The sequence below is a fragment of the Crinia signifera genome, chromosome 3 (assembly GCF_055691185.1).
Source record: "Crinia signifera chromosome 3, ASM5569118v1, whole genome shotgun sequence".
Taxonomy (NCBI): Eukaryota; Metazoa; Chordata; class Amphibia; order Anura; family Myobatrachidae; genus Crinia; species Crinia signifera.
The window spans coordinates 336,903,821-336,928,811 of record NC_139219.1 but is presented as its reverse complement, the minus strand read 5'-3'; the positions used below and the strand labels follow the sequence as shown (position 1 = coordinate 336,928,811).

Below are 24,991 nucleotides of genomic sequence, written 5' to 3'. Positions count from 1 at the left end.
ATAATAAAAAAGATAGAACTGAGCCAAAATATTAATCTCAGTTTTGTATTGGTTTAATCAACAAATAATAATAAAAAAAACAAAGATAGCAGAGGATGGTTTCGATCCATCAACCTCTGGGTTATGGGCCCAGCACGCTTCCGCTGCGCCACTCTGCTAATCATATAAACAGCTTCAGCTCCTGAAAGCTTACCTCTTGACAAGAAAGTACCAATTTGATTTTTTGTTCTTTAATGGAGGAAGAGTTTTACAAAAGATCTCCAGATGTTGGCCTTTTACACATATTTCAATAAATCATTTTTAGATCACTAATTTGATACAACTTTAGAGGGGTCTCTGTGGCGCAATCGGTTAGTGCGTTCGGCTGTTAACCGAAAGGTTGGTGGTTCAATCCCACCCAGGGACGTAATCGACTTTTTGGTCACATTTTGGAGAACTAGATGTTGACAAGTTAAAACATTAAATCACCTCTTGTGGTATAGTGTTCCTGATCTTAAGTCACAGAAGCTCCTGAAAGCTTCACTCTTCATCAGAAAGTACCAATGTTTCTCCTCTGTTCTTCAGTAGATAAAGAATCTTACAAAAGCTCTTTAAAATAATGACTATTAAATCTATGTCTAGGAATTTCTTTATGGTACTAACTTGAATCTAGTCTTATTTTGTTGACTTGGAACAATCAGTCAGCACATTTGGTTTCTATCTCAAAGGTTTGTGGTTTAATCCCACCAAGGGATATTTTTGACCTTGTGATCATATTTTGAAGAACCTTAGGTAGACAAGTTAAAACCACCTCTTGTTATGCAGTATAACACATAAAACCACCTCTTGTTATGCAGTATATCTAGACTTCTCTGATACAATTCCTCTTAAAAGTAGTTAATTAGGTAAGTTTTTAGGAAACCATTGAAGCACATTTTAGTGTTTGTACCAATGTGTTTCTTTGTTCTGTAATGGATGAACAGTTTTACTAAATCTCTTTTTTAACATAATAAAAAAGATAGAACTGAGCCAAAATATTAATCTCAGTTTTGTATTGGTTTAATCAACAAATAATTATAAAAAAACAAAGATAGCAGAGGATGGTTTCGATCCATCGACCTCTGGGTTATGGGCCCAGCACGCTTCCGCTGCGCCACTCTGCTAATCATATAAACAGCTTCAGCTCCTGAAAGCTTACCTCTTGACAAGAAAGTACCAATTTGATTTTTTGTTCTTTAATGGAGGAAGAGTTTTACAAAAGATCTCCAGATGTTGGCCTTTTACACATATTTCAATAAATCATTTTTAGATCACTAATTTGATACAACTTTAGAGGGGTCTCTGTGGCGCAATCGGTTAGCGCGTTCGGCTGTTAACCGAAAGGTTGGTGGTTCAATCCCACCCAGGGACGTAATCGACTTTTTGGTCACATTTTGGAGAACTAGATGTTGACAAGTTAAAACATTAAATCACCTCTTGTGGTATAGTGTTCCTGATCTTAAGTCACAGAAGCTCCTGAAAGCTTCACTCTTCATCAGAAAGTACCAATGTTTCTCCTCTGTTCTTCAGTAGATAAAGAATCTTACAAAAGCTCTTTAAAATAATGACTATTAAATCTATGTCTAGGAATTTTTTTATGGTACTAACTTGAATCTAGTCTTATTTTGTTGACTTGGAACAATCAGTCAGCACATTTGGTTTCTATCTCAAAGGTTTGTGGTTTAATCCCACCAAGGGATATTTTTGACCTTGTGATCATATTTTGAAGAACCTTAGGTAGACAAGTTAAAACCACCTCTTGTCATGCAGTATAACACATAAAACCACCTCTTGTTATGCAGTATATCTAGACTTCTCTGATACAATTCCTCTTAAAAGTAGTTAATTAGGTAAGTTTTTAGGAAACCATTGAAGCACATTTTAGTGTTTGTACCAATGTGTTTCTTTGTTCTTTAATGGATGAACAGTTTTACTAAATCTCTTTTTTAACATAATAAAAAAGATAGAACTGAGCCAAAATATTAATCTCAGTTTTGTATTGGTTTAATCAACAAATAATTATAAAAAACAAAGATAGCAGAGGATGGTTTCGATCCATCGACCTCTGGGTTATGGGCCCAGCACGCGTCCGCTGCGCCACTCTGCTAATCATATACACAGCTTCAGCTCCTGAAAGCTTACCTCTTGACAAGAAAGTACCAATTTGTTTTTTTTTGTTCTTCAACGGAGGAAGAGTTTTACAAAAGATCTCCAGATGTTGGCATTTTACACATATTTCAATAAATCATTTTTAGATCACTAATTTGATACAACTTTAGGGGGGTCTCTGTGGCGCAATCGGTTAGCGCGTTCGGCTGTTAACCGAAAGGTTGGTGGTTCAATCCCACCCAGGGACGTAATCGACTTTTTGGTCACATTTTGGAGAACTAGATGTTGACAAGTTAAAACATTAAATCACCTCTTGTGGTATAGTGTTCCTGATCTTAAGTCACAGAAGCTCCTGAAAGCTTCACTCTTCATCAGAAAGTACCAATGTTTCTCCTCTGTTCTTCAGTAGATAAAGAATCTTACAAAAGCTCTTTAAAATAATGACTATTAAATCTATGTCTAGGAATTTTTTTATGGTACTAACTTGAATCTAGTCTTATTTTGTTGACTTGGAACAATCAGTCAGCACATTTGGTTTCTATCTCAAAGGTTTGTGGTTTAATCCCACCCAGGGATATTTTTGACCTTGTGATCATATTTTGAAGAACCTTAGGTAGACAAGTTAAAATATAAAACCACCTCTTGTTATGCAGTATATCTAGACTTCTCTGATACAATTCCTCTTAAAAGTAGTTAATTAGGTAAGTTTTTAGGAAACCATTGAAGCACATTTTAGTGTTTGTACCAATGTGTTTCTTTGTTCTTTAATGGATGAACAGTTTTACTAAATCTCTTTTTTAACATAATAAAAAAGATAGAACTGAGCCAAAATATTAATCTCAGTTTTGTATTGGTTTAATCAACAAATAATTATAAAAAAACAAAGATAGCAGAGGATGGTTTCGATCCATCGACCTCTGGGTTATGGGCCCAGCACGCTTCCGCTGCGCCACTCTGCTAATCATATAAACAGCTTCAGCTCCTGAAAGCTTACCTCTTGACAAGAAAGTACCAATTTGATTTTTTGTTCTTTAATGGAGGAAGAGTTTTACAAAAGATCTCCAGATGTTGGCCTTTTACACATATTTCAATAAATCATTTTTAGATCACTAATTTGATACAACTTTAGAGGGGTCTCTGTGGCGCAATCGGTTAGTGCGTTCGGCTGTTAACCGAAAGGTTGGTGGTTCAATCCCACCCAGGGACGTAATCGACTTTTTGGTCACATTTTGGAGAACTAGATGTTGACAAGTTAAAACATTAAATCACCTCTTGTGGTATAGTGTTCCTGATCTTAAGTCACAGAAGCTCCTGAAAGCTTCACTCTTCATCAGAAAGTACCAATGTTTCTCCTCTGTTCTTCAGTAGATAAAGAATCTTACAAAAGCTCTTTAAAATAATGACTATTAAATCTATGTCTAGGAATTTTTTTATGGTACTAACTTGAATCTAGTCTTATTTTGTTGACTTGGAACAATCAGTCAGCACATTTGGTTTCTATCTCAAAGGTTTGTGGTTTAATCCCACCAAGGGATATTTTTGACCTTGTGATCATATTTTGAAGAACCTTAGGTAGACAAGTTAAAACCACCTCTTGTCATGCAGTATAACACATAAAACCACCTCTTGTTATGCAGTATATCTAGACTTCTCTGATACAATTCCTCTTAAAAGTAGTTAATTAGGTAAGTTTTTAGGAAACCATTGAAGCACATTTTAGTGTTTGTACCAATGTGTTTCTTTGTTCTTTAATGGATGAACAGTTTTACTAAATCTCTTTTTTAACATAATAAAAAAGATAGAACTGAGCCAAAATATTAATCTCAGTTTTGTATTGGTTTAATCAACAAATAATTATAAAAAACAAAGATAGCAGAGGATGGTTTCGATCCATCGACCTCTGGGTTATGGGCCCAGCACGCGTCCGCTGCGCCACTCTGCTAATCATATACACAGCTTCAGCTCCTGAAAGCTTACCTCTTGACAAGAAAGTACCAATTTGTTTTTTTTTGTTCTTCAACGGAGGAAGAGTTTTACAAAAGATCTCCAGATGTTGGCATTTTACACATATTTCAATAAATCATTTTTAGATCACTAATTTGATACAACTTTAGGGGGGTCTCTGTGGCGCAATCGGTTAGCGCGTTCGGCTGTTAACCGAAAGGTTGGTGGTTCAATCCCACCCAGGGACGTAATCGACTTTTTGGTCACATTTTGGAGAACTAGATGTTGACAAGTTAAAACATTAAATCACCTCTTGTGGTATAGTGTTCCTGATCTTAAGTCACAGAAGCTCCTGAAAGCTTCACTCTTCATCAGAAAGTACCAATGTTTCTCCTCTGTTCTTCAGTAGATAAAGAATCTTACAAAAGCTCTTTAAAATAATGACTATTAAATCTATATCTAGGAATTTTTTTATGGTACTAACTTGAATCTAGTCTTATTTTGTTGACTTGGAACAATCAGTCAGCACATTTGGTTTCTATCTCAAAGGTTTGTGGTTTAATCCCACCCAGGGATATTTTTGACCTTGTGATCATATTTTGAAGAACCTTAGGTAGACAAGTTAAAATATAAAACCACCTCTTGTTATGCAGTATATCTAGACTTCTCTGATACAATTCCTCTTAAAAGTAGTTAATTAGGTAAGTTTTTAGGAAACCATTGAAGCACATTTTAGTGTTTGTACCAATGTGTTTCTTTGTTCTTTAATGGATGAACAGTTTTACTAAATCTCTTTTTTAACATAATAAAAAAGATAGAACTGAGCCAAAATATTAATCTCAGTTTTGTATTGGTTTAATCAACAAATAATTATAAAAAAAACAAAGATAGCAGAGAATGGTTTCGATCCATCGACCTCTGGGTTATGGGCCCAGCACGCTTCCGCTGCGCCACTCTGCTAATCATATAAACAGCTTCAGCTCCTGAAAGCTTACCTCTTGACAAGAAAGTACCAATTTGATTTTTTGTTCTTTAATGGAGGAAGAGTTTTACAAAAGATCTCCAGATGTTGGCCTTTTACACATATTTCAATAAATCATTTTTAGATCACTAATTTGATACAACTTTAGAGGGGTCTCTGTGGCGCAATCGGTTAGCGCGTTCGGCTGTTAACCGAAAGGTTGGTGGTTCAATCCCACCCAGGGACGTAATCGACTTTTTGGTCACATTTTGGAGAACTAGATGTTGACAAGTTAAAACATTAAATCACCTCTTGTGGTATAGTGTTCCTGATCTTAAGTCACAGAAGCTCCTGAAAGCTTCACTCTTCATCAGAAAGTACCAATGTTTCTCCTCTGTTCTTCAGTAGATAAAGAATCTTACAAAAGCTCTTTAAAATAATGACTATTAAATCTATGTCTAGGAATTTTTTTATGGTACTAACTTGAATCTAGTCTTATTTTGTTGACTTGGAACAATCAGTCAGCACATTTGGTTTCTATCTCAAAGGTTTGTGGTTTAATCCCACCCAGGGATATTTTTGACCTTGTGATCATATTTTGAAGAACCTTAGGTAGACAAGTTAAAATATAAAACCACCTCTTGTTATGCAGTATATCTAGACTTCTCTGATACAATTCCTCTTAAAAGTAGTTAATTAGGTAAGTTTTTAGGAAACCATTGAAGCACATTTTAGTGTTTGTACCAATGTGTTTCTTTGTTCTTTAATGGATGAACAGTTTTACTAAATCTCTTTTTTAACATAATAAAAAAGATAGAACTGAGCCAAAATATTAATCTCAGTTTTGTATTGGTTTAATCAACAAATAATTATAAAAAAAACAAAGATAGCAGAGAATGGTTTCGATCCATCGACCTCTGGGTTATGGGCCCAGCACGCTTCCGCTGCGCCACTCTGCTAATCATATAAACAGCTTCAGCTCCTGAAAGCTTACCTCTTGACAAGAAAGTACCAATTTGATTTTTTGTTCTTTAATGGAGGAAGAGTTTTACAAAAGATCTCCAGATGTTGGCCTTTTACACATATTTCAATAAATCATTTTTAGATCACTAATTTGATACAACTTTAGAGGGGTCTCTGTGGCGCAATCGGTTAGCGCGTTCGGCTGTTAACCGAAAGGTTGGTGGTTCAATCCCACCCAGGGACGTAATCGACTTTGTGGTCACATTTTGGAGAACTAGATGTTGACAAGTTAAAACATTAAATCACCTCTTGTGGTATAGTGTTCCTGATCTTAAGTCACAGAAGCTCCTGAAAGCTTCACTCTTCATCAGAAAGTACCAATGTTTCTCCTCTGTTCTTCAGTAGATAAAGAATCTTACAAAAGCTCTTTAAAATAATGACTATTAAATCTATGTCTAGGAATTTTTTTATGGTACTAACTTGAATCTAGTCTTATTTTGTTGACTTGGAACAATCAGTCAGCACATTTGGTTTCTATCTCAAAGGTTTGTGGTTTAATCCCACCCAGGGATATTTTTGACCTTGTGATCATATTTTGAAGAACCTTAGGTAGACAAGTTAAAATATAAAACCACCTCTTGTTATGCAGTATATCTAGACTTCTCTGATACAATTCCTCTTAAAAGTAGTTAATTAGGTAAGTTTTTAGGAAACCATTGAAGCACATTTTAGTGTTTGTACCAATGTGTTTCTTTGTTCTTTAATGGATGAACAGTTTTACTAAATCTCTTTTTTAACATAATAAAAAAGATAGAACTGAGCCAAAATATTAATCTCAGTTTTGTATTGGTTTAATCAACAAATAATTATAAAAAAACAAAGATAGCAGAGGATGGTTTCGATCCATCGACCTCTGGGTTATGGGCCCAGCACGCTTCCGCTGCGCCACTCTGCTAATCATATACACAGCTTCAGCTCCTGAAAGCTTACCTCTTGACAAGAAAGTACCAATTTGTTATTTTTTGTTCTTTAATGGAGGAAGAGTTTTACAAAAGATCTCCAGATGTTGGCATTTTACACATATTTCAATAAATCATTTTTAGATCACTAATTTGATACAACTTTAGAGGGGTCTCTGTGGCGCGTTCGGCTGTTAACCGAAAGGTTGGTGGTTCAATCCCACCCAGGGACGTAATCGACTTTTTGGTCACATTTTGGAGAACTAGATGTTGACAAGTTAAAACATTAAATCACCTCTTGTGGTATAGTGTTCCTGATCTTAAGTCACAGAAGCTCCTGAAAGCTTCACTCTTCATCAGAAAGTACCAATGTTTCTCCTCTGTTCTTCAGTAGATAAAGAATCTTACAAAAGCTCTTTAAAATAATGACTATTAAATCTATGTCTAGGAATTTTTTTATGGTACTAACTTGAATCTAGTCTTATTTTGTTGACTTGGAACAATCAGTCAGCACATTTGGTTTCTATCTCAAAGGTTTGTGGTTTAATCCCACCCAGGGATATTTTTGACCTTGTGATCATATTTTGAAGAACCTTAGGTAGACAAGTTAAAACATAAAACCACCTCTTGTTATGCAGTATATCTAGACTTCTCTGATACAATTCCTCTTAAAAGTAGTTAATTAGGTAAGTTTTTAGGAAACCATTGAAGCACATTTTAGTGTTTGTACCAATGTGTTTCTTTGTTCTTTAATGGATGAACAGTTTTACTAAATCTCTTTTTTAACATAATAAAAAAGATAGAACTGAGCCAAAATATTAATCTCAGTTTTGTATTGGTTTAATCAACAAATAATTATAAAAAACAAAGATAGCAGAGGATGGTTTCGATCCATCGACCTCTGGGTTATGGGCCCAGCACGCGTCCGCTGCGCCACTCTGCTAATCATATACACAGCTTCAGCTCCTGAAAGCTTACCTCTTGACAAGAAAGTACCAATTTGTTTTTTTTTGTTCTTCAACGGAGGAAGAGTTTTACAAAAGATCTCCAGATGTTGGCATTTTACACATATTTCAATAAATCATTTTTAGATCACTAATTTGATACAACTTTAGGGGGGTCTCTGTGGCGCAATCGGTTAGCGCGTTCGGCTGTTAACCGAAAGGTTGGTGGTTCAATCCCACCCAGGGACGTAATCGACTTTTTGGTCACATTTTGGAGAACTAGATGTTGACAAGTTAAAACATTAAATCACCTCTTGTGGTATAGTGTTCCTGATCTTAAGTCACAGAAGCTCCTGAAAGCTTCACTCTTCATCAGAAAGTACCAATGTTTCTCCTCTGTTCTTCAGTAGATAAAGAATCTTACAAAAGCTCTTTAAAATAATGACTATTAAATCTATGTCTAGGAATTTTTTTATGGTACTAACTTGAATCTAGTCTTATTTTGTTGACTTGGAACAATCAGTCAGCACATTTGGTTTCTATCTCAAAGGTTTGTGGTTTAATCCCACCCAGGGATATTTTTGACCTTGTGATCATATTTTGAAGAACCTTAGGTAGACAAGTTAAAATATAAAACCACCTCTTGTTATGCAGTATATCTAGACTTCTCTGATACAATTCCTCTTAAAAGTAGTTAATTAGGTAAGTTTTTAGGAAACCATTGAAGCACATTTTAGTGTTTGTACCAATGTGTTTCTTTGTTCTTTAATGGATGAACAGTTTTACTAAATCTCTTTTTTAACATAATAAAAAAGATAGAACTGAGCCAAAATATTAATCTCAGTTTTGTATTGGTTTAATCAACAAATAATTATAAAAAAAACAAAGATAGCAGAGAATGGTTTCGATCCATCGACCTCTGGGTTATGGGCCCAGCACGCTTCCGCTGCGCCACTCTGCTAATCATATAAACAGCTTCAGCTCCTGAAAGCTTACCTCTTGACAAGAAAGTACCAATTTGATTTTTTGTTCTTTAATGGAGGAAGAGTTTTACAAAAGATCTCCAGATGTTGGCCTTTTACACATATTTCAATAAATCATTTTTAGATCACTAATTTGATACAACTTTAGAGGGGTCTCTGTGGCGCAATCGGTTAGCGCGTTCGGCTGTTAACCGAAAGGTTGGTGGTTCAATCCCACCCAGGGACGTAATCGACTTTTTGGTCACATTTTGGAGAACTAGATGTTGACAAGTTAAAACATTAAATCACCTCTTGTGGTATAGTGTTCCTGATCTTAAGTCACAGAAGCTCCTGAAAGCTTCACTCTTCATCAGAAAGTACCAATGTTTCTCCTCTGTTCTTCAGTAGATAAAGAATCTTACAAAAGCTCTTTAAAATAATGACTATTAAATCTATGTCTAGGAATTTTTTTATGGTACTAACTTGAATCTAGTCTTATTTTGTTGACTTGGAACAATCAGTCAGCACATTTGGTTTCTATCTCAAAGGTTTGTGGTTTAATCCCACCCAGGGATATTTTTGACCTTGTGATCATATTTTGAAGAACCTTAGGTAGACAAGTTAAAATATAAAACCACCTCTTGTTATGCAGTATATCTAGACTTCTCTGATACAATTCCTCTTAAAAGTAGTTAATTAGGTAAGTTTTTAGGAAACCATTGAAGCACATTTTAGTGTTTGTACCAATGTGTTTCTTTGTTCTTTAATGGATGAACAGTTTTACTAAATCTCTTTTTTAACATAATAAAAAAGATAGAACTGAGCCAAAATATTAATCTCAGTTTTGTATTGGTTTAATCAACAAATAATTATAAAAAAAACAAAGATAGCAGAGAATGGTTTCGATCCATCGACCTCTGGGTTATGGGCCCAGCACGCTTCCGCTGCGCCACTCTGCTAATCATATAAACAGCTTCAGCTCCTGAAAGCTTACCTCTTGACAAGAAAGTACCAATTTGATTTTTTGTTCTTTAATGGAGGAAGAGTTTTACAAAAGATCTCCAGATGTTGGCCTTTTACACATATTTCAATAAATCATTTTTAGATCACTAATTTGATACAACTTTAGAGGGGTCTCTGTGGCGCAATCGGTTAGCGCGTTCGGCTGTTAACCGAAAGGTTGGTGGTTCAATCCCACCCAGGGACGTAATCGACTTTGTGGTCACATTTTGGAGAACTAGATGTTGACAAGTTAAAACATTAAATCACCTCTTGTGGTATAGTGTTCCTGATCTTAAGTCACAGAAGCTCCTGAAAGCTTCACTCTTCATCAGAAAGTACCAATGTTTCTCCTCTGTTCTTCAGTAGATAAAGAATCTTACAAAAGCTCTTTAAAATAATGACTATTAAATCTATGTCTAGGAATTTTTTTATGGTACTAACTTGAATCTAGTCTTATTTTGTTGACTTGGAACAATCAGTCAGCACATTTGGTTTCTATCTCAAAGGTTTGTGGTTTAATCCCACCCAGGGATATTTTTGACCTTGTGATCATATTTTGAAGAACCTTAGGTAGACAAGTTAAAATATAAAACCACCTCTTGTTATGCAGTATATCTAGACTTCTCTGATACAATTCCTCTTAAAAGTAGTTAATTAGGTAAGTTTTTAGGAAACCATTGAAGCACATTTTAGTGTTTGTACCAATGTGTTTCTTTGTTCTTTAATGGATGAACAGTTTTACTAAATCTCTTTTTTAACATAATAAAAAAGATAGAACTGAGCCAAAATATTAATCTCAGTTTTGTATTGGTTTAATCAACAAATAATTATAAAAAAACAAAGATAGCAGAGGATGGTTTCGATCCATCGACCTCTGGGTTATGGGCCCAGCACGCTTCCGCTGCGCCACTCTGCTAATCATATACACAGCTTCAGCTCCTGAAAGCTTACCTCTTGACAAGAAAGTACCAATTTGTTATTTTTTGTTCTTTAATGGAGGAAGAGTTTTACAAAAGATCTCCAGATGTTGGCATTTTACACATATTTCAATAAATCATTTTTAGATCACTAATTTGATACAACTTTAGAGGGGTCTCTGTGGCGCGTTCGGCTGTTAACCGAAAGGTTGGTGGTTCAATCCCACCCAGGGACGTAATCGACTTTTTGGTCACATTTTGGAGAACTAGATGTTGACAAGTTAAAACATTAAATCACCTCTTGTGGTATAGTGTTCCTGATCTTAAGTCACAGAAGCTCCTGAAAGCTTCACTCTTCATCAGAAAGTACCAATGTTTCTCCTCTGTTCTTCAGTAGATAAAGAATCTTACAAAAGCTCTTTAAAATAATGACTATTAAATCTATGTCTAGGAATTTTTTTATGGTACTAACTTGAATCTAGTCTTATTTTGTTGACTTGGAACAATCAGTCAGCACATTTGGTTTCTATCTCAAAGGTTTGTGGTTTAATCCCACCCAGGGATATTTTTGACCTTGTGATCATATTTTGAAGAACCTTAGGTAGACAAGTTAAAACATAAAACCACCTCTTGTTATGCAGTATATCTAGACTTCTCTGATACAATTCCTCTTAAAAGTAGTTAATTAGGTAAGTTTTTAGGAAACCATTGAAGCACATTTTAGTGTTTGTACCAATGTGTTTCTTTGTTCTTTAATGGATGAACAGTTTTACTAAATCTCTTTTTTAACATAATAAAAAAGATAGAACTGAGCCAAAATATTAATCTCAGTTTTGTATTGGTTTAATCAACAAATAATTATAAAAAAACAAAGATAGCAGAGGATGTTTTCGATCCATCGACCTCTGGGTTATGGGCCCAGCACGCTTCCGCTGCGCCACTCTGCTAACCATATAAACAGCTTCAGCTCCTGAAAGCTTACCTCTTGACAAGAAAGTACCAATTTGATTTTTTGTTCTTCAATGGAGGAAGAGTTTTACAAAAGATCTCCAGATGTTGGCCTTTTACACATATTTCAATAAATCATTTTTAGATCACTAATTTGATACAACTTTAGAGGGGTCTCTGTGGCGCAATCGGTTAGCGCGTTCGGCTGTTAACCGAAAGGTTGGTGGTTCAATCCCACCCAGGGACGTAATCAACTTTTTGGTCACATTTTGGAGAACTAGATGTTGACAAGTTAAAACATTAAATCACCTCTTGTGGTATAGTGTTCCTGATCTTAAGTCACAGAAGCTCCTGAAAGCTTCACTCTTCATCAGAAAGTACCAATGTTTCTCCTCTGTTCTTCAGTAGATAAAGAATCTTACAAAAGCTCTTTAAAATAATGACTATTAAATCTATGTCTAGGAATTTTTTTATGGTACTAACTTGAATCTAGTCTTGGGGGCGTGGCTTGGATCTTGAAGAGGAAGGATGCATGGCGGCTGAGCTCCGTGCTGAGGTCAGATCAAACAGCTTATACCGACCACCTCTTTGAAGTATCCTGCCCTTTTGAAACACCGGACGCCCTCCCGGTGTGCGGAGAGCAGAAGAAAGATCCTGACGCCTCCCTGGACTGCCAAGAATAGATCGCGACAGCGGCGGCCTATACACAGCCTGCTCCCACAGACGCAGCCGCTCCCCGCTCCCCGTTCCCTGCTTCATCTGGCGAGGCTGGATACTCACCAGAGACGGGTGAGAAGGCGCAACGGGCAGACCCCCGAGACTCCACGGCGAGGGGACCCTCCTGGATGTTGACTGGGGCTCCGGAACATTGAAGTGGGTCAGTGACGCAGCGCTCCTTCTTCCCACAGCGCCATCTTGAAAGGTGGGCTGATTAAACAATAACAGCATCCTATTGAGCATTAGCTTAATTTCTTAAGCTCAAACATATGGGAAGCCGCATATGCTGCATTACAGCTCTACCCTGAATGGGATATTGGGCAAACCCATACGTTATATATTTTTGTGGCATCTCTGAGGAGGCTAAGGACACACCACAGTGAGTACTGCAGTAATACTGCTCCTGCAACACCGTCATTATTTGCAAGTGCTGCACATGAAAAACTACTATATAGTCTTTTTTACATATGGTGAGCACTAGTGCACTGAATATTAATATAAGATAAGGCTGGCTACGAATCTCTGTTATTTACACTAGATAACTTTCAGCGAAACCTAGTGCTTGAAGTGCATATCCTACATTCCAGACCTGCTATTGCAGTATAACCTCTCTGAAAATTCTCTGAATCGGCTATGAAAATGATGTGATTCTATAATGTAGGACTATTTCAGAAGGACTTCCATGGTGCAGTGAAATAAACTTTCTAAAATGTAACCGTACATACTGGATTGAAAAATCTACCCTAAACTATGCTATCAATCATACTCGATCCTTAAGAAAAGTTATACTGCATTTGATGTATGTAGGAAAGACCACCACTGCCACCTTGAGGATTTAGTTGAAATAACATGATGTTTTTTCCTTTTCTGCCGGAAGACTATCTTATATTGCAGTAAAAATTAAAGTGACTGTATATCTAAGTCCTGTAGCAGTGGAAAGTGTTATATCATCACCCTGTGCCTAATAACAAATTCTTAATCTGTCAAGCTGTCAACACAAAACAGAAATAGGTCACGGTCTCCCCGCAGACAAACACAGACGATGGATAAGACCCTGAACACCTCTTCAGGTTCAAAAGTAGCTCCTCAGCCTCAACGTCATGGTCAGCAAAAACGACGGGGAGATTATAGTTCAGCAAAGCCCGGCGAAGATCAAGCGGGCACTCCGGCCTCGAAAAAGCCGATCCAAGATGGCTCACTAGAATCTCCAGGTAACCATGAAAGTGTTTCTCTTAGCTCTTTGTCATATACAGACTTGGTTAAAGCAATACACTCCATGGTATCCCCATTACTACAAAAGGCGGTTGTTGATATCTCAGATCGCATAGCATTGCTCTCAGTAAGAATGGCGGACGCTGAGACTCACATAAGTAGCAACACTGATAGTGTTACCGCATTGCAAGCCACTGTACGCACATTGCAACAGGACAACAAAAAACTTAGTGAAGCGATGACCAATATCGAAAATCGTCAAAGACGTAATAACTTGCGAATTGCCGGTTTACCGGAATCACTAAAGGGCCCAGCATTGGAACATTTTGCACAAAATACTTTGCCTAAACTGCTGCACATAGAAACACTATGTACGGACATTGTAATTGAACGTATTCACAGAATGGGGCACTTCCAAAACCGTGACCAAGAAAGGCCAAGGGTGGTCATTATGAAAGTCTTAAACTACCTCCACAAGCAGGCTATCTGGAATGCCTCTCGTAAGGTTAATCCCATTGTATGGGAAAAATACAACTTAAGGATTTTTCAAGACTTCTCGCCTGAGGTTTCCAGAGCAAGAAGGTCCTTTAGTGGTATCTGCTCTACATTGATTAAAGAAAAACGTCAATTTTATGTCATGTACCCAGCCCGATTACGAATTATTACAGCCAATGGCTACAAGGACTTTGACACTGCTAAAGCTGCAGAAGCATTTCTGGCGCAATCAAGCACAGGTGGTTCTTCTGGAGATATAACGGACCGTGATCCTCCGTGAACTGGTTTATAATTATAACTGGTATTGTTGTTCAAAAATTTTTTCCCAATTTACGTGTCACGCGCCGCTGCGGCGCCAGGTCCGGCTCTGCCTACTCACCCCGTCGGGTCCTCCGGTCCTGGCGCCGCGATGGTGCAGGTCTGGGCGGCTCTGGGGTGCAGGCTGGCACAGGGGCTCCCCGGGTCCCGGCGGGTCCGGGCGCTGCGCAAACGCCGGCTCCCGGGACTGGGCGCCGCCATCTTGCAGGGGTCACGTGACCGCAGCGCTGAGGGTGATTTATCCCCTCTCTGAGTAGGAGGCTGGCCTAAACTAGCTGGGCTGAGTATAAATCCCAGCAGCCCTTGTACCTCAGTGCTGGTACAACTCTGCAGCAGCAGCATAGCTCTGCAAACAGCTCCCAGTGTCTATAGTGTGGTACTGCGCCCCCAGTCTCCTTCTATGTTCCAGTGTCTCTCCCATCCCAGGTCCTGCAGTCCTGCCTGTCCCTGTGTATCCGGTTCCTGACCCGAGTTATACCTTTCCTGGACCCCCCAAGCCAAGTCGGCCATTTCAGTTATATTTGTACCTTCCCTGGACCCTCCAAGCCAAGTCGGCCATTTCAGTTATATTTATACCTTCCCTGGACCCTCCAAGCCAAGTCGGCCATTTCAGTTATATTTATACCTTCCCTGGACCCTCCAAGCCAAGTCGGCCATCTTCAGTTTATTAACCCTTCCCAGAACCCTCCGAGCCAAGGCGGCTACCTCCGTTTCGTTTTCCCTACTGGACTTCTCCTAACACCCCGTGGTCTCCTCTGACCATCCCCAGTCCTGGCTATTGGGTTCTCCGAGTGAGGGGCCGCGACCTGCTGTCCAGACGCAGCGAAACCCAAACTTCCTTGCGGGGGTCCCTGGAGAAGACCGCTGGGCAGTTAGACTCCGCGCCTTCACTTCGGAGCTTCCGCCTAACCCTTAGCCTGGTATTTATGCAGAGGTCCTATATCCAGCCTGCTAAGTTTCAAGGGCCTCCAATACAGTCCTCCTTGGTCCAAACACCTGAGGTGGGTCCTCAACCTCCGTCGGCCGTGACAGTTTGTACCAGCCACATGGATCCTGCCTCAGGAGCTAATTTTAGTGCAGAACTACTCCAGCAAATTGCTTCCCGCCTAGAGGGTTTGGAAAACTCGCAACGCCAATTAGCCCAGGGCCTGCAGGACATTTCGCATCGCCAAGACCTCCTTCAGTCTTCCTTGCCTAAAACCCCGCCTCCGTCTCGAGCCTCCGCAGACGCAGCACGACCATCGCTTAGCAGTGCCGCCGCTTCCGGGCAACTCCATCTGCCACCCCCAAGCAAGTTCGATGGCACACCCAAGCAATGCCGGGGTTTCTTGAATCAATGCGACGTGCATTTCTCTCTGCAACCGGGACTCTTCCCTTCAGACAAAACCCGAGTAGCGTACATTGTGTCCTTACTAACCGGTACTGCCTTGGAATGGGTTTCTCCATTGTGGGAGAGAGACGACCCACTCCTGTCTAATTATCGGGAATTTCTGGCTCAGTTTCGCCGGATATTCGACGAACCAGGGCGTTCGACTTCTTCTGCGATGGAGATCCTCCAGGTTAGACAGGGGAATCGCTCGGTGGCACAATATGTAGTACAATTCCAGACTCTGGCCTCCGAGGTTAGATGGAACGACGAGGCCCTACTGTCGGCATTCTGGTCCGGGCTGTCCGAGCGAATCAAGGATGATCTAGCAACCCGAGACCTTCCTGAAACCCTGGATGAGCTAATTTCTCTCTGTAACAAGGTAGACCTGCGGTATCGTGAGAGACAAGCGGAGAAGTCTCGAGGAGAACGGAGCCGTCCCTTTCCGCTTCCCCGAACGCCCTCCGTTCCAGCGTCAACCTCGGAGGAACCTATGCAAGTGAATCGGACGCACCTCTCTCCTGAAGAGAGACAGCGCCGCCGTCGTGAGAACCTCTGCCTTTACTGTGGGGAGTCCGGTCATCTCATCGCCCAATGTCCGAAGCGTCCAGGAAACCCTCGGTCCTAATGGGGTCCGGAGAGGCCCGATTAGGACAAGTCAATACCTCTCCGACTCGTCCTGAATCCCTACTTCCAGTCCAGCTCCATCTCAAAGACAAAGTCAATATATCTGCCTTATTGGATTCTGGAGCAGCCGGAAATTTCATTTCCCTTGACTTGGTCCAGACTTTTGAAATCCCCACTCAAGCATTGGAAGTCCCAGTCAGGCTAACGGCCGTGGATGGCAGTTACATTCCTCATGGCCTGATCTCGTGTAGGACCGTTCCCTTAAACCTGACCGTAGGAGTCCTCCATCACGAACAGTTGGAGTTCCTAGTCATCAATCGGGCTTCATTTTCCATGGTTTTAGGCCTCCCGTGGCTAGAGAGACATAGTCCACATATTGACTGGGCCACTATGCAGATCCTCTCCTGGGGGCCCTCGTGTGTTTATTCGTGTCTAACCAAAGTCTTACCCATATGCCTCTCCGAGCCCGAAGATTCTACTAAGATTCCGGGGCCATATCGTTCCTTCTCGGACGTGTTTAATAAACAGGCCGCTGATATATTACCCCCACATCGGGAGTGGGACTGTCCAGTCGATTTAGTCCCAGGAACCACGCCTCCGCGCGGTCGAATCTATCCATTGTCACTGCCGGAGACAAAAGCCATGTCCGATTACATTACCGAAAATTTACAGAAAGGCTTTATCCGTCCATCTTCTTCACCAGCGGGGGCAGGATTTTTTTTTGTTAAAAAAAAGGACGGTTCTCTTCGCCCCTGCATCGATTATCGCGGCCTGAATGAGATCACCGTTAAGAACCGCTACCCATTGCCCCTCATCCCTGAGCTGTTCGATAGAATCAAAGGAGCCTCCATCTTCACTAAATTAGACCTACGAGGGGCTTATAATTTAATTCGAATCCGTGAGGGGGACGAATGGAAGACGGCTTTTAACACTCGTGATGGCCACTATGAGTATCTGGTGATGCCATTTGGCCTTTGTAATGCCCCCGCCGTCTTCCAGAATTTTGTAAATGAGATCTTCCGGGAATTGCTCTACTCCTCAGTAGTCGTATACCTTGACGACATTTTAATCTTCTCCCGTGATCTAGAATCCCATCGAGACCAAGTCAGGGAGGTCTTGCGACGCCTTCGAGTAAACCACTTGTACTGTAAACTGGAGAAATGCCTCTTTGAGAGGAAGACTGTTCCATTTCTAGGTTACATAGTCTCAGGACGGGGTCTACGAATGGATCCGGAGAAAGTGTCTGCCATCCTCGACTGGACCCAACCATCTACCCTCCGAGCCATCCAACGGTTCCTAGGGTTCGCGAATTATTATCGCAAGTTTATCCTAGGTTTCTCGGCTATAGTGGCTCCCATCACCGCGCTCACTAAAAAGGGAGCTAACCCCTCTCAGTGGCCTCAAGAGGCCGTCGAAGCCTTCCATAAACTAAAACAGGCCTTCATCACGGCGCCTGTTCTTCATCAACCGGATGTCAAGCGTCCATTTGTCCTAGAAGTCGACGCCTCCTCTGAGGCCGTAGGGGCAATCCTCTCCCAGTATGGGGAGGATGGGAAACTGCATCCGTGTAGTTTTTTCTCCACAAAATTTGCTCCCGCCGAGCGGAATTATGCCATAGGGGAACAAGAACTCCTAGCCATAAAGCTTGCCCTCGAGGAGTGGCGGTACCTCCTAGAAGGGGCTCAACACCCCTTTACTGTGTTCACTGATCACAAGAATTTACTTTACCTGCACACGGCCCAATGTCTCAATCCCCGCTTGGCACGTTGGGCTCTCTTCTTCACTCGCTTTAAGTTCAAACTATCCTTCCGTCCGGGCTCTCGCAACATCAAGGCCGACGCCCTCTCTAGGTCCTTAGATTCCCTCGAAGAAGAAGTGTCTCCTCAACCCGTCCTTGATCCCCTGGTCTTTGCCGCTACCCAGCTCCGCACACCACCGATAGGCAAAACCTTTGTACCCTCTACATTACGACCTAAGTTACTCCGCTGGGCTCACCAATCCAAATTCGCTGGCCATGTGGGTTCCCAGAAAACTCTGGAATTCATTCGACGATCCTATTGGTGGCCCTCTTTATCTAAAGATGTACAGTCCTTCGTTGCATCATGTCCCGTTTGTGCACAGCATAAGTCCCCTCGACATGCACCCGCAGGGAAACTCCGGCCCTTATCCATTCCGACGCGTCCCTGGTCCCATCTGGCTATGGATTTCGTTACTGATCTCCCAAACTCCAACGAAAATACCACCATTTGGGTCATAATTGACCGATTCTCGAAGATGGCCCATTTCGTGCCTCTAAAAGGACTACCTAGTGCTCCTACCCTGGCCCAGCTATTCCTCACGCATGTGTTCCGTCTGCACGGGCTTCCAGAGGAGATCATCTCCGACCGAGGGGTACAATTTGTAGCCAGGTTTTGGAGAGCTTTATGTTCAGTTCTCCGCATACAGCTCAAGTTCTCAACTGCCTACCACCCGCAAACTAATGGGCAAACAGAGAGGGTAAATCAAGACCTCGAGACATTTCTTCGACTTTATCTATCCTCATCCCAGGACAACTGGGCGGAGTTACTTCCCTGGGCAGAGTTCTCCCATAATAACGCTTATCATAGCTCAAGTCAAACCACTCCGTTCCTGGTAGTTTACGGTAGGCACCCCAAAGTACCCGAGTTCTCTCAGCTCCCGGCTAGTGACGTTCCAGCAGTCAACACCTCGGTTCGTTTCTTTGCCAACATTTGGAAGAATGTCCACTCGGCTCTCCGCCAGGCATCCACCAGATATAAGAAGTTTGCAGATCAGCACCGATCAGCCGCACCAGTCTATCGTGTAGGCGATCGAGTCTGGCTTTCCACAAGAAACCTCAGACTTAAAGTCCCGACCATGAAGATGGCCCCTAGGTACATAGGCCCCTACGCCATCACCAGAGTGATCAACCCTGTAGCGGTTCGCCTAAAACTCCCATCTTCATTTAAAGTTTCCGACACCTTTCACGTCTCCCTGCTCAAACCTTTGATTTTGAATCGGTTCCGAAAGATCTCTCCCAAATTAACCTCGCCCAAAGTAGAGAAGGGAGTAGAGTTTGAAATTAAAAGAATCGTTGATGCCCGTCGGGTTCGGGGCAAGCTTCAGTTTTTGGTGGACTGGAGGGGATACGGACCAGAGGAGAGATCATGGGTACCAGCAGTAGATGTCCATGCACCGACCCTGGTGAAGAGTTTTTATCTCAGAAATCCGGCTAAGTGTCCTGTGGCCACTCCTAAAAGGGGGGGTACTGTCACGCGCCGCTGCGGCGCCAGGTCCGGCTCTGCCTACTCACCCCGTCGGGTCCTCCGGTCCTGGCGCCGCGATGGTGCAGGTCTGGGCGGCTCTGGGGTGCAGGCTGGCACAGGGGCTCCCCGGGTCCCGGCGGGTCCGGGCGCTGCGCAAACGCCGGCTCCCGGGACTGGGCGCCGCCATCTTGCCGGGGTCACGTGACCACAGCGCTGAGGGTGATTTATCCCCTCTCTGAGTAGGAGGCTGGCCTAAACTAGCTGGGCTGAGTATAAATCCCAGCAGCCCTTGTACCTCAGTGCTGGTACAACTCTGCAGCAGCAGCATAGCTCTGCAAACAGCTCCCAGTGTCTATAGTGTGGTACTGCGCCCCCAGTCTCCTTCTATGTTCCAGTGTCTCTCCCATCCCAGGTCCTGCAGTCCTGCCTGTCCCTGTGTATCCGGTTCCTGACCCGAGTTATACCTTTCCTGGACCCCCCAAGCCAAGTCGGCCATTTCAGTTATATTTGTACCTTCCCTGGACCCTCCAAGCCAAGTCGGCCATTTCAGTTATATTTATACCTTCCCTGGACCCTCCAAGCCAAGTCGGCCATTTCAGTTATATTTATACCTTCCCTGGACCCTCCAAGCCAAGTCGGCCATCTTCAGTTTATTAACCCTTCCCAGAACCCTCCGAGCCAAGGCGGCTACCTCCGTTTCGTTTTCCCTACTGGACTTCTCCTAACACCCCGTGGTCTCCTCTGACCATCCCCAGTCCTGGCTATTGGGTTCTCCGAGTGAGGGGCCGCGACCTGCTGTCCAGACGCAGCGAAACCCAAACTTCCTTGCGGGGGTCCCTGGAGAAGACCGCTGGGCAGTTAGACTCCGCGCCTTCACTTCGGAGCTTCCGCCTAACCCTTAGCCTGGTATTTATGCAGAGGTCCTATATCCAGCCTGCTAAGTTTCAAGGGCCTCCAATACAGTCCTCCTTGGTCCAAACACCTGAGGTGGGTCCTCAACCTCCGTCGGCCGTGACATTACGCACTTAAGACAGAATTAGATATTAAGCTTATTAAGCTTATTTGGTAATATCCTCGAATGTTATTGAAAGGTGGTCAATATTAAGGTTAATGATGTTAGCATAAATGTGAAGTTATAGGTTGCATTATATTACATTAGGGTTTCTCTAGTTTGTCTATTACCTAAAGTATCGTTAGTTTAAGAAATCCGATAGATTCAGAATAGATAACTATAGTTTTGTTTCATCATGGAAGTTCTACTTCTAAAAAGCCCAGCTGGCTTTGTTCTTTAACTATGTTCTATGTTGGTGTTATATGTTTCGTTTTGTCCTCCCCCTTCCTTCATGTTTTTTCCGTGACCGAGGTGAGTACTTATTATCAGCTACCAGTTTTTTATACATATATTGTAATAAATGTCTCTATGTCTGGGCTCTTTAAATGTTAGAGGTATACATACCCCGGCTAAACGTCGGAAGTTATTGACGTACCTTACCAAACAAAATATTGAGATTGCATGTCTCCAGGAGACGCATCTTATACCACAGGAAGTAAAAAAATTAAATATGCTTGGATGGACAGTACTAGGTTCGGCATCTTTCAACAAAAAAGCACGAGGAGTGATTACACTAGCAAAAAAGAGCTTAGACATACAGATCAATTCAGAGGTCTCCGACCCTGAAGGTAGATACGTTATTCTTACTATAACTGTTCATGGTAAATCATTCACTATTTGTAATTTATATGCCCCAACACCCTATAAAAAATCCTTCTTTGTAGATATACTTTCCAAACTTCATACCTATGATTTATCTACAATGATTATATGTGGGGATCTCAACTTAGTGGTCTCAAATACTCTAGACAGATCACCTATCCCGAAGAGACACAAATCTTCTCCGAAAATAAATATCCCCTATTTAATGGAATCCCTTAAGCTAATAGATGTTTGGCGAGCTATAAATCCAACAGAAAAAGAATTTACGTGCTTGTCTTTAACACACTCCACCTGGTCAAGAATTGATTACATTCTTTTAGCAGAACCTATGTTCTCCAATGTTGCATCTGTCCGAATTCTCCCTCCAGTAATGTCGGACCATGGGCTTGTCGTAATGACATTAAATTTACCCCAAAAAGCAACAGCTAGACCGATGTGGCGATTTCCCTCCCATTTATCCCAATCACCAGAATTTAAGGATAAAATCTTTAAAACTTGGTCTGATTATTGTCTGAATAATGTTAACACCACCAGCCCCAATCCAAATCCCGCAATACAGTGGCAAGCAGCAAAAGCTGTACTTAGAGGGGAAATTGTTGGGTATATGGCCAGACTTAGGCGACAACAAAAACAATCTTATCTGGATCTTCAGGCAAAACTTACCGCCACTTTTGCTTCATTTAAACTTAGCCCATCCCTCCGTAATAGAGAAGAATACAAACTAGCTAAGCTACACTTTGAAGAGTACTTACAAATACAAGGAGACCGATATCTGTTTAATATTGACTCCAAATTTTATAAGTTTGGCAATAAAGTGGGTAAACTTTTAACCAATTTGCTCAGGGGACCTAGAACATCTAATACAATACACCCGCTGAAAATGGCGGATGGAACTATGACAAACTCAGATACACAGATAATGGAAGAACTGAAATCTTTCTATGAGGCCCTTTATACACCACCGGGTGCTCTCCCGGACGAGTTAACTGACGAAACCCCTGGTCCAAACATATCCTCCCCTCGCTATTCTCCTTTTTCTTGGGAATCTCAAGAATTACCCCAAGTCCCCAGCTCAGTAATCCAAACATTAGTAAACCCGGTAACGTTAGAAGAGGTGAGATGGGCAATAGGCCAGTTAAAGTTAGCAAAATCACCAGGACCTGACGGATACTCCAACGAGTTTTATAAAATAATGGGCGAAAAAATTTACAAACCCTTACAAGAATGTTTTAATCACATAATTAGCTCAGGACACTTACCGGCCCACTTCTCTGATGCCATCATCCGAGTTCTTCCTAAGCCAGGCCGCGATCTGAGACTACCTGCTTCATATCGCCCGATCTCTCTGCTCAATTGTGATTACAAAATATTTACTAAAATATTGGCAGAGAGATTGAAAGCGGTATTACCAGCAATCATACACACAGATCAGACGGGTTTCATCGCGGGCCGTCATGCAGTTGTAAATGTGCGCCGGGTGTTGGCCGCAGTGCAGGGGTCGAGGGCCTTGGCTGCCTCTGATGGACTGCCACATATGGTGCTGTCATTGGACGCGGAAAAGGCCTTCGACCTAGTGCTGTGGCCTCACCTTATACGCACATTAGAGAAATTTGGCTTCCCCCCAGCTTTTGTAAAAATCATTGAATCCCTCTACTCATCCCCTAAATCAACAGTAGCCTGTAATGGTATTTATTCACAACCCTTTAAACTAGGGAGAGGCACACGCCAAGGATGCCCCCTATCCCCACTCCTCTTTGATATAGCTATTGAACCATTATCAGTAGCGATCAGAGCCTCTTCAGAAATACAGGGTATTAAAATAGGTAAAGAACATTTAAAAATAGCACTCTTTGCTGATGACACTTTGATTTTTATTTCTGATCCTACACATACTATCCCAGCAATTCTACAGCTGGTGGACTCGTTCGGGAGAGCATCTGGATATAAGATAAATTTGTCAAAGTCGGAGCTGTTACCACTGGGCAGCTTTGACCCAAATGCCCTGAAAGCTTTGAATGTTCCATTCGCTATTACGACATCACACTTTAAATACCTAGGTATAAACATAACTGCAGACTTGGGTAAATTATATGATTTGAATTATACAAAGGTAATTTCGGACATTTCTACAAAACTAGATTCTTGGGCTGAAATGCCACTATCCATGTTAGGCCGAATGGCTGTAATACAGTCGATAGTTTTCCCGAAACTTTTGTATCATATGCAAATGATACCGATAGCTTTAAAGAATCCGGATGTTTTGAAGATTGAGGCTATTTTTTCAAAGTTCTTGTGGCGTAAAAAACGCCCTAGGATAGCTAAACTCAAAATAAAGACCCCAAGGCTGGATGGAGGATTAGGTTTTCCGGACATTCAGACATATACTGCTGCTATATTCTTTAGGTATATCAATGATTGGTTGTTAAATAAGGCAATTTATACTGACAAGAATTTAGACAGAGCGATTTGCGCTCCATATGCCCCAGCAGCCCTGATACAAAGTAGTCGATCTGAGATACCTTCGAATATAAAAAATCATATTTTATTCAAAGACACATTTACAGTATGGTTTAATACTAACAAAAAATTACATAGAGATGTAAAAAGATCCTATTTCATTCCGTTGTGGGGAAACCCGTCTTTTAAACCGTCCATTGACAACCCATGGTTCAACATCTGGAGGCAAAAAGGCCTGGACACATCATACAAAGTCTTCGATCCAGGTGGAGGTGTCTCCTCTTTTCAAACATTAATGGAAAAATATGCAATCCCTACTAAAAATAGATTCATGTACTTTCAAGTCCGACATTTTGTGCAAAGTCAGGAAACACTAGGTCCTTTACCTTTAATAACTCCTATACTTTCCCAAGTGAAAACAATAGATTCACTACTAGTATACCTGATTTCACACCCATATAAATTACAATACTTATATAGAATCTTGATTAAGCATAATTCCTCACATAGTCCTCAATGGGATACATTGTTACACAAGTGGAAAATAGATATACCATCTTTGAGAACAATGGAAGATGTTACACAATTATGCACCATCACTAGAAAATCCCTGACCTCTATGTACTACCAAGAGGTCTATGTTAGAACTATTCACAGGGCATATATCACCTCTCATCGTAGAAAATATATGGTAGCAGAAGAACAGGGACACTGTGTAAAATGTGGAACTACTATAGCGGACTATGCCCATTCTATGTGGGATTGCTATAAACTCAGAAAGTTCTGGAATAAGGTACTACATTACATCTCGGCAATGTTTAAAGTGACATTTACTTTCGATCCGGCAGCATTTATGGGTTTAAATTTTAATACATGGCCTATAGATAAAATAGGAAAAAGTTCTATACCACTCCTCATAACTATACTTACCGTAGCAAGAAAATGTATACTCTTGCATTGGACAAAGAAATCTGCTCCACAATTAGCATCATTGAAACAAAAATTGCTACGAATGGTATATTATGAGTGGAAATATGCTAGACTAGACCCCCGGAACGGAACTAGATCATTTTATAATAAATGGCAATTATTTAT

General features: G+C 41.3%; 9 non-coding genes across 9 annotated transcripts; all 9 read left to right on the top strand.

Annotated features, from left to right (window-relative positions):
- The first annotated feature begins 1,316 nt into the window (after positions 1–1,316).
- On the top strand, positions 1,317–1,390 carry TRNAN-GUU (transfer RNA asparagine (anticodon GUU)). The gene has a single exon. It is a non-coding gene; the product is annotated as a tRNA-Asn (tRNA).
- Positions 1,391–2,301: 911 nt separating this feature from the next.
- Positions 2,302–2,375, top strand: TRNAN-GUU (transfer RNA asparagine (anticodon GUU)). Its single transcript has one exon. It is a non-coding gene; the product is annotated as a tRNA-Asn (tRNA).
- Positions 2,376–4,245: 1,870 nt separating this feature from the next.
- TRNAN-GUU (transfer RNA asparagine (anticodon GUU)) lies at positions 4,246–4,319 on the top strand. Its single transcript has one exon. It is a non-coding gene; the product is annotated as a tRNA-Asn (tRNA).
- Positions 4,320–5,205: 886 nt separating this feature from the next.
- TRNAN-GUU (transfer RNA asparagine (anticodon GUU)) lies at positions 5,206–5,279 on the top strand. Its single transcript has one exon. It is a non-coding gene; the product is annotated as a tRNA-Asn (tRNA).
- An 886-nt stretch (positions 5,280–6,165) lies between these two features.
- Positions 6,166–6,239, top strand: TRNAN-GUU (transfer RNA asparagine (anticodon GUU)). The gene has a single exon. It is a non-coding gene; the product is annotated as a tRNA-Asn (tRNA).
- A 1,834-nt stretch (positions 6,240–8,073) lies between these two features.
- On the top strand, positions 8,074–8,147 carry TRNAN-GUU (transfer RNA asparagine (anticodon GUU)). The gene has a single exon. It is a non-coding gene; the product is annotated as a tRNA-Asn (tRNA).
- Positions 8,148–9,033: 886 nt separating this feature from the next.
- Positions 9,034–9,107, top strand: TRNAN-GUU (transfer RNA asparagine (anticodon GUU)). The gene has a single exon. It is a non-coding gene; the product is annotated as a tRNA-Asn (tRNA).
- Positions 9,108–9,993: 886 nt separating this feature from the next.
- TRNAN-GUU (transfer RNA asparagine (anticodon GUU)) lies at positions 9,994–10,067 on the top strand. The gene has a single exon. It is a non-coding gene; the product is annotated as a tRNA-Asn (tRNA).
- A 1,833-nt stretch (positions 10,068–11,900) lies between these two features.
- Positions 11,901–11,974, top strand: TRNAN-GUU (transfer RNA asparagine (anticodon GUU)). The gene has a single exon. It is a non-coding gene; the product is annotated as a tRNA-Asn (tRNA).
- The last annotated feature ends 13,017 nt before the right edge of the window (positions 11,975–24,991 follow it).